Raw genomic sequence first — 10,249 nt, forward strand, 5'->3', positions numbered from 1 at the left:
GGAAGCAAACTCTAGCCCGGTCCAAAACTCCAGAGAGGCAGACAGCTCCCTGCGCCCTTGCCACTCTCCCAGTGAATGGAATCTACCCGTCTCACATGGCTCCCTGGGCTAGGGTGAAAGTGGCTGAAAGTGCTCTCGCTCTTGCAGGAGGCCGAGTTCAATAAGGTCAACAGGTAACCAAGAACGTGTGCTGTGTGTTCTATTTTGAGAGCTTCGGGTTTTTAACATACTTAAAGCAAGTGCCATGTGTCAGGCAGTGTTAGGAGTTTTTTTTTACCATCATCAACTCATTTAATCCTCATATCTGTAATGATCATATGAGGATCATTTCTCCACTTACTGGTGAGGGAGCTGAGGAGTGAGGTAGTTTACTCAAGGTTACAGGGACCAGAATTCAAGTCCGAGCCAAATGGCTCCCAATAGTTCATGCTCTTCCTGGCTATTCTCTGTGTCCTCCACATTTTGGTGCATTTTAAGCAATTGTTGACTTTGAAGAGTAGGAAGGATTTAAAAAGGTAGAGAAAAGGGACTTTGGGAACAGTATGAACCAAAATACTTAAGACCGAGTTATAGGTAAGTCCTTAGCAGGGTCTCCCCAGTGGCGCAAGGGGCTAAGTCTCAGCCCTGAGAAGCTACTGGTACCAATGCAGGCCAGGGAGCCACCCCACATGGCACAGCAGACCTCTCCTGCTCCCCTCAGCAGTATATTTCAGTCCATCTGCCTGTTCTGCTCTTCGCTCTGTTTCTGATGAATCCTCTCAGCCCCTCCCCCCATACTTCTGGCCTACACCGCAGCTCTTGTATGCATAAATAAATAAAATAAATCTTTCCTAAAAAGCATTATTAGTAGCAGCATTTAGTGACAATGTATAGTGTGTGGTGTATTTTTTTTTTTAAGATTTATTTATTTATTTGTGCATACAGAACTGGGGTACAGGCCAGAGGCTCAGGGGCGGTGAGAGGCTTCACCAGAGACAGAGGGGGGAGCAGAACAGGCAGATCGACGAAGTACACTGCTGAGGGGAACAGAGGGCGGGCCAGGAGAGGTCTGGCTCGCCATGTGGTCACCTCTGGGGCAGGCGGGAATCAAATTCATGCGGAAGTGGCTTCAGATTCTCAGTGCTGTGCTTTAACCCGCTGCGCCACCAGGGAGGGCCAGTGTGTGGTGTATTTTAATGTAAAATCTCAAGCAACTCAAACAGCCCTGGAGCTTTTGTAGCTCCATTCCAGATGAGGAAACCAAGGGTCAGAGTCACAATTCCAAGGTGCAAGAGCAATCAGAAGCGAATCCCAGTCAGTCCACTGACCTACAGTGAGTGCCAACCACATGGCTGCACTGCCGCCAGGCACTGCAGCCACACAGGTGATTGGAATGAGGTCCACACTAAACACTGACCTCAGGATTCCAGGGCTGCAACATGAGGATTGCCCCAGAAGGCCTTCTTGTTCAAGCGCCTGGGCTTGGTCTACCTGGGAGGCCTTGAAAGACTCCCTCTTAGGAGTCATTCCTGCTGCTTCATCATCCATTCCTAAGGTCCAGGTCCTCCAGGGAGAGCTTTTCCAGCCATAACTTTGACCTTTCAGGTGCACTTTTTGTCGTCCTCTCTTGTGTCTAATCCATGCTGCCAGCAAATCCCTATCTCTCTTTTCCCTCCGGCTGGCTTCTGCATGTATCCCAAATTTCTGTGCTCCTATCTAATCATGGTTCACACATCTCCAGTGAGTAGGAAGGACCCCAGGGCAAGTATGTTTCTGTGTCTGGTTACCTATGGAACTGATGATGGTCACCCAGCTCTCATCCTCAGTTTTCTCATCTGTTTATTGGAGCAATAATCAATCATATTCACCTTAAGCACAGTTGGGAGTAATAAATGAGATAAGGTGGGCTGATAATTACAAATAGTTATAAATAATGATAATAATAATAAACCTATTGCTAATATAATGATGAGGTTAAATAAATTAAACTGAACCTGGGACTCCCCAACTACAGCCAATATTTCCTCTGCACAGCTGCCCCTAACCACACCATCAACACCCTAAATACTTGCAGAAAACAGGATGTACCCAGCACTTGCTAAGTGAGCAAAAAAAACACACACCAAGGAAACTTGAGAATAAAGAGAGTCCAGCCAACTGCTAGCTACTGCAGATAGCCATTGCCTTATGCAGCCTGCCTGGCCCCTGACCTTTCCACCCTGGGAAAGTACTTTTTTTTCAAGATTTATTTATTTATGCATACAAGAACTCAGGAAGGGGGGATGGTACAGGCCAGCAGTGCAGGGAGGTGAGAGGATTCACCAGCGACACAGTGGGGAGCAGGACAGGCAAATCTATTGAAATTCACTGCTGAGGGGCGCAGCAGTGAGACAGGAGAGGTCTGCTGCGCCATGTGGGTCACATGGCTGGGGATTGAACTCATGCTGCAGTGGCTGCCCATAGATTCATAGTGCTGCACTTAACCCCTTGTGCCACCAGAGAAGCCCTTGGAATATACTTTCAATAAACTTTTCTTTACTTCTAACCTTTTTTTGTTTTAGATTTATTTATTTATGCATACAGAATTGGGGTACAGGCCACAGGTGCAGGGGCTGTGAGAGGATTCACCAGAAACAGAGAAGGAAGCAGAACAGGCAGATCGATGAAGTACACTGCTGAGGGGAGCAGCAGGTGGGTCAGGAGAGGTCTGCCGCGCCATGTGGGTCACCTCTGGGGCGGGGGTGCATAGAAGAACTGGAGTGTAGGCCAGAGGTGCGGGTGATAAGTAGATTCACCAGAGACAGAGTAGGGAGCATCCCCAATGCTCAGGCAGCAGATGAAGAAAATTATGTGAACCATTGCAAAGAGAAAGAAATAAGCAGGAAATCAGGCTCACCAGGGAAGTCAGGAAGGATCCTTGGGGAAGGGGCTTGCCATGTTCAGAAAGAAAGAGGTAGGGGCCTCAAGATAGTTGGGCAGGGCGGTGGAGAGGACCTTGGGGATGACCTTTAAATCTTTGCAGCCAGAAGCTAGAATTCCTAGGCAGAGAGAAGGATTCATTCAGCATCTGTCACAAAGTGACAAATTTAGGAAGATACTTACAGTCCATAGAGCCCTCTCTGGTGGCACAATGGGTTAAACCACAGCACTGTGAAGCTGTCTGCAGCCAAGGTGGATCCTGGCAGGCAAAGCAAGCCTCTCCCATCTTCGCCCATTGCTCCCCTCAGCAGTGTATTTCAGTCAACCTGCCTGTTCAATTCCCCACTCTGTGCCTGGTGAGTACCCTCACCACCTGCACCCCTGTTCTTGTATGCATAAATAAATAAACGTGGGGGTGGGAAGAAACTTACAGCCTATGAAACCAAGGGTGAGAATAAACCAGTGTTTTTCCCTTTACTATTTTTTTTAATGATATTAAATCTCAATTGTTATCTCTGTTGAACACAAGACACACAGACATTTGTTAGGGCTGATTCCTGGGCATTTCTGCAAAAAGTGGGCGGAAGCATTCATACAGCCTGAGAACAGGGGAGGTGTGGGGAGGCTCCAAGCACAGCAGCCTGAAGGACCCACCCCTGCTCCTGAGCAGGTCCCCTCCCCAACCCACCCCCATGCAGGGAGCATCAGTGGCCAGAGAAGTCCCTCTTCACACCAGGAGTGTGGATTGAGATCTGCACCCCCAGAGCCTTCTTAGCTCCTGTGCCCGGCCTTCCTCTCACCCAGGCCTCCAGCAGCTCCAACTCCTGAACTCTTGGTACACAGACTGTCCTCGTGTCCCACGTGAACCTCAGGCCTCAGGAAAATTCCCAGGCCTGGGACACCTTTCAAACAGCTTGGTTAAGCTGTCACACAATAAGGATAACTAAATAATAATAAGGATAATCAATGGTCACTATCCTCCACTAGGACAATAAAAGCCTCTCTCAGCCTTTCCTTCCCATTCATTGTTTCCATAGGAGAATAACTTCCTTATCAAGTACAGAACATTTAGTGAAGGACCGTGGTTGGGAATCGTGGTGGGGTAAACTGAGTTGTTCACTGGCAAGAGGAGGGCAGTGGCCCCTTCAGGCAGGGACTCCGTGTGAGAACACATGTCTTCACTTGTTGAACCATCTTGCAGACTCATCGCCTGACGTGCAAATTCTCCACAGCTCAGCTGGTGTCTGAGTTGAGAGTATTTCTGCCTTAGAGAGGGAATGAGCCAGATGGTTGATGCTGGGGGCTAATGCTTCAAGGTCTGGGCTTCTGGGACGGACAGGAAGTGGTACTTCAAGAAGGGAGACAACTCATCTCCCAGCCCTCTCAGTAGCCACCTGTGAGTAACCAAGGCTGCACCCGGTGCCAGGAGAAGAGGAAGAGGAGACCTGTGCTGCAGGCTTGGCGCTGGCTTACGCAGCCCTCTCTGGCCTAGAAACCCAGCTTCAGGCTCCAGTGCCTGGCCAGTGAGCAATCTGGGTGTATGAAATTCCTCCCATTTCTGTAAAGAAGCCATTAGAGGTGCACCAGGCTCTCACCCCCAGACCCTCACCCCCACCCTGCCTGACAGCATGCTGATGAGAAAAGTGTTTCACATAGGCAATAAACAAGCCTTTTTGATCTCTTTCCTATAGAACTGTTTTCCTAGTCTATAGTTTCCTCACATTAAATTCTAAATATGGAAAAAGCACATTATTATTTGGGATTGATTCATGGTAGGTTTAGGGAATGACTGGGAGATTAGTCATGTGTTCTTTCGGGATTGCTAAGAAGCAGTTGCCAAGACAGGATTGGCAAGAAATGTAGCAAAGAAAGGTCTGAGGCAGGAAACGGGGAGAGAATGAGATGGCCCGGGGGAGAAGGTGTGACTTAGTGAAGGAAGAGGGATGGGAGGACGGGGTAGAAGTGTCTCAGACTCAGTCTACTTCTGAGGGAAATTCAAGAGTTAGCAGAGTCGTCCACCCAGAATCACCCCTCAGAGGAGTCCCCAGTGTGCTATGCCAGGCCTGCCTTGGGCAACTCTCAGGGATTCTGAGTCATGTATACTTAGCATGTGGGCAGCACAACCTCTGTATGAAGACTTGAGGGGTCTCAGGGTCATGTAGCCAAGGCCCTCAGTCAATCAGCTGTATGAGATTTGAGGGATGGATTCGGGTGACCCCCACTAGCACATTCTATAAAATTCAGTAGAAATGCTTTGAAGTCTGCACTTAGTGTATACCCACTGGTTGACTGGTTAAAGTTTTAAAGGCACCTGTCACCCACAGCAAGGTGACCAGGTTTCCAATTACCTGTCAAAGATTGTGTGGGGGTACCAGTGAGAATGGCACATCTTCAAACAACTAGCAACAACAAATGTTGGCGAGGCTGTAGAGAAAAAGGAACTCTCTTGCACTGCTAGTGGGAATGCAAACTAGTACAACCACTATGGAAAACTGTTTGGAGGTTCCTCAAACTGCTAAACATGGAGCTTCCCTACGACCCAGCAATCCCACTTTTAGGTATCTACCCAAAAGACACAAAAAGATTCAAAAAGATACTTGCACCCCCATGTTTATTGCTGCTTTATTCACAATTGGAAAGACATGGAAACAGCCCAGATGCCCAAAAATGGATGACTGGATTAAAAAGATATGGTACAGGGCCCTCCCTGGTGGCGCAGTGGGTTAAAGCACAGCACAAAGAAGCTTAAGCCACTTTCGCATGAGTTCGATCCCCGCCTGCCCCAGAGGAGATCCACATGGTGAGGCAGACCTCTCCTGACCTGCCCCCCTGCTCCCCTCAGCAGTGTACTTCGTCGATCTGCCTGTTCTGTACCCCACTCTGTTTCTGGTGAATCCTTTCACCCTCCGCATCTCTGGCCTATACCCCAGTTCTGTACAAATAAATAAATAAATCTTTAAAAAAAAAAAAGATGTGGTACATATACACAATGGAATATTACTCAGCAACCAAAAAAAAAAACAACACATGCCTTTTGCAGCAACATGGATGGAGCTGGAAAAGATCATGCTTATGAAATAAGCCAGAAAGAAAAGGAAAAATACTGGATGGTTTCTCTCATAGTAGGGATATAATGGAACAGGCGAGAAAATAATGATAATGATGAACAGCTATATACCTGAGACATTTTGCGGGGGTGGAGTAGGGAATGGGATCAAAAACAGTGGGGGGAGGGAAATGCACTGGACTATGGTGATGGCACATGGGTGACTTGGTGATGGGAAGCCCAAGGAGATTGCAAAAGATGGAAAAATGCATGAAAATATGTAAAAATAAACTATTATAAAATTTTAAAAAGTTATCATCATAAGGAAAAAATGTAGCTGTGAGGGGATGGATGTTAATTAAACTTATTACAATGGTTAAAAAAAAAGATTGTGTGGGGGTAGAACAGCAAGCTGGTGGCTGTTCTATTGCTTTATTATTTTTTTAAGGTTTATTTATTATGCATCTAGAACTGGGGTACAGGCCAGAGGTGCAGGGGTGGTGAGAGGATTCACCAGCGGCAAAGTGGGGAGCAGAACAGGCAGACTGACGAAGTTCACTGAAGTTCACTGCTGAGGGGAGCAGCATGTGAGACAGGAGAGGTCTGTGGAGCCATGTGGTCGCCTCCCTGGCTGGGGATCAAACTCGGGCTGAAAACAAGTGCGACCAGCTTTGCAGTGCTGTGCTTTAACCCGCTGGCCACGAGGGAGGGCCCTGAAGTCTTCTTTTCTAAGATATGTGTATTCTTTCTGCGCATGTTACTCACCTGTATAAATTGCCAGTAAATCTCTGAAGGCTGGTGAGCCATTCAGAAATCCGTTGACAGTTGTCAACGGATTTTTTTTTAATAAATTTCTCTTTTATTAAACTTTGAATTTACTTCATAATGATCATTTCAGTCTATAAACAAACCTGTGAGTATTCTAGAAACACTCAGTTGTACAGTTTAAGTGGACGGAGTATACTGGTGTGTGAATTATATCTTTAAAAAACTTTTTTTTTAAGTTTTTAAAAGTTATTAAAATAAAACCTACCTGAACCTCGCTACTGAGAGCCAGTGCTCAATGGTGGGGAAGTGGGTGGAGCTGTGGAGAGTCTAAAATGGCTGCTGCGCCGCCACAGAAAAAGAGTCTCCTTGAGGAAGCTCTGGATCTCCTGAGGCAGCTCCAGGGGTGAGTCTCAGGTGGTTGCACAAGTATACATGGTTCCTGCTGAACCTACAGAAGGACGTGAAGGAGGAGCAAGGACGCCCCAGCAGAGGCAGTGACATGGCGAGGTCACCATGGGCCCCAAACTCTGTCAACTGGTGCCTCACGTCTCCTTCCCAGACAGGTAGTTGGGGGTTCAGGTGCCTATGTCGCATTTCTGATTTGCCATATGGCCCCATAACTACTTTCCCTGACCCTTCTATGGGAAATAGCCTGTCCCCAAGACCTTAGCAGGAGATGACAGAAACTGGATCTTATTGCCACAGCCTGGGCCCTCAGGTTCTTCACCACAGGCAGCCTCAAGATCCCTTGGAGGTTGAGTCCTGTAAGCAAACATGGTCCCTGTTAAAGTGAAATACCCCTGGGAGGGTGACTGGTTGGTCTCAAGACAAAATAGTTCTCAGCCTGAGGAAATCCTATACCGTCAAAACATTAACAATGATTTAAAACAATATTACCTCAGGCTCTCCTTGATGGCACAAAGGGTTAAAGCATAGCTTTAACTCTGCTGCAAAGCTAGCCCCAGCCACCTCAGCATGAGTTTCTTCCCCAGCCAGGGAGCTGACCCACATGGCGAAGCAGACCTCTTCTGTCCTTCCCACTGCTCCCCTCAGCAGTGTACTTCGCGGATCTGTCTGTTCTGCTCCCCACTCTGTCTTCTGGTGAAGGCTCTCACCTCCCCTGCCCCTCTGGCCTGTACCGGTTTTGTATGTATAACTAAATAAATCTTAAAATAAATAAAACAATGTACCTCATTAAATTAAAAAAGTCCTCATTCTCCAGTGAGACTGTCCTGTTGCTATGGCAACAAGTAAGCACCACACTAATTTTAAGGCATTTAATCAATGACAACTCATTTCCTTTAACTGAACAGTGGCAGTTTGTCTCAGTGGCCATGATGAAATGCAGCAGCTTGCAACCCCCCAACTCTTGTTCACCAACCCTTCTGAGTGAGCCCATCACTGTGCATCACACCTCCCCCGCTTCCTACATCAGCTCCTACTCCCCTCAAAAGATTGCACCAGCCTCCAGACCTGTGAGAAAGCAAAATCATTTGAAAAGCACCCAGTCTGTGGTGCTATTAGGTGCCAGACCTAACAAGAGGTTGTCCCCGACTCTAGCCGAGACATGAGCGCACCCCACCAGGCTGGGGCTCCCCCAGCTCCTGGGCATACTTGGATGATTGCACCATCACCAACCCCCAGCTCCTTCACTGCCCCAGGGTCAGCCTGTGTACACGGAACATGAGAACTAGGCTACTTGCCGCTCTCTGTAACCAGGTGATCATGAGGAACAGGGATAGGGAGGAAAAACAAGTGCCTGGCTCAGTAAGGGCCACTACTATATGGTGGTCATTAGTGCAATGGAGCACCCCTGACGCGGGGCAGACGTTCATTAACTATGATTTTCCTCACCTCCGCCATCTGCCTCATCTACTCAGCCACGATATATGCCAGCTGAATAAAGGATAAATACTTCTAAAGTACAGACCCACTAAGTTCTTTATCCAGAAAGCAATCTGAAAAACTCCCTACTAAACTCAGATTCCTTCGTCTGACATTCTGGCCCTCAGAAACAGCTCCAAATCTGCTTTGCCAGTTTCACTTTGAAAAGCCACCTCCTTATCAAAAACAGCCCTCTGATCATCACCCTCTGTAGGGTATCTTTGGGTCCCCTACTGGCTTTATCTGAACCTCTCCTATATCTCTAACTGAAGCTCTGCTTATGTATTTATTGGCACGGTATTGTGTACCTACTGGTGCCAGGCACTGTAGTAGACTGATGGCATCGGAGTGGCCTGGCCATGGCCCTTATGTTCAGGGGGCACACAGTTGGAAGATAGAGAGAAGTCACATGTAATTCTGTGAATTGAGCTTTGGTGAATATTTAGCAAAAACCTTACAGAGCTTCGATTACAACATCTGCAATTCACAAAGAAAATTGAGGGCTTCGTGTTTGTCTTACATCACTAACCCACAGGGTGTTTAACAGGAGCAAGAGGCTTTAAACCCCTTTGTTTCCCTTCATATCTGACTGAGCTCATGGACATACTGTAATCAGATCTTGCACATACTAGGTGTTCGAGAAATAAACTGAGTATGAACTGAATTAAATTAATCAAAACCAGGGCCCTCCCTGGTGGTGCAATGAGCTGAAGTGCAGCACTATGGAGCTGTCCACAGCCCCTGAAGCAGGAGTTTGATCTCCGGCCAGGGAGTGACCCACATGGCACAGCAGACCTCTCCTGACTCACCTGCTGCTCCCCTCAGCAGTGTGTTTCAGTCCATCTGCCTGTTCTGCTCCCCACTCTGTCTCTGGTGAATCCTCTCGCCCTCATACCTCTGCCTGTACCCCAATCCTTGTATGCATAAATAAATAAATCTTTTTAAAAAGATGACTCCTAAGAGCTGAATTCTAGAGCTCATAGAGGAAAGATGAAAACTCAAAATTAAAAACTTTAAAAAATATATATAAACAAATTGATCAAAACCAGCCTTAACACTTATCTAAGATCCAGAGTTTGCTCATTGCCAACTGCATATCAATTCTGCCTTTTTACCTTTGCAAGAGATCTCCTGTTTGGGGAGAGGGGTCAGGGTGCAATGCTGAGGACTAAAACACTGTATTGGGGTACAGGCTAGAACTGGGGAGGGGGGAATGAGTGAATTCACCAGAGACAGAGTTGGGAGAAGAACGGGCAGAATGACTGAAATACACTGCTGAGGGGAGCAGTGGGTAGATCAGGAGCAGTCTGCTGCACCATGTGAATCAGCTCCCTGGGGATTGAATTTGTGCTGCAGTGGCTGCGGATAGCTTCATAGTGCTGTGCTTTTACCCGTTGTGCCACTAGGGAGTCCCTAAAACACTATATTTCTAGCCCCTTCAGCAACATAGTTTGGCCAGATTAATGACTGTTTAGATGTGAGTGGAATTAGTTGAAAAGGAACAGACTTGGCTGGAAGATGCAAGCTGAGCTCTTCTTCCCTTCTGTCTTACTCAGCCTAAGCTTCAGCCTGGATGCCCGATACGATGGTTGGAGCTCTTGCAGCCCATCTTTGGAAGATGAGGGGACCCCAAGCATGGAAGTCACACACCTG

The sequence above is a fragment of the Condylura cristata genome, unplaced genomic scaffold, assembly GCF_000260355.1.
Source record: "Condylura cristata isolate star-nosed mole 26May11 unplaced genomic scaffold, ConCri1.0 scaffold00011, whole genome shotgun sequence".
Lineage (NCBI taxonomy): Eukaryota > Metazoa > Chordata > Mammalia > Eulipotyphla > Talpidae > Condylura > Condylura cristata.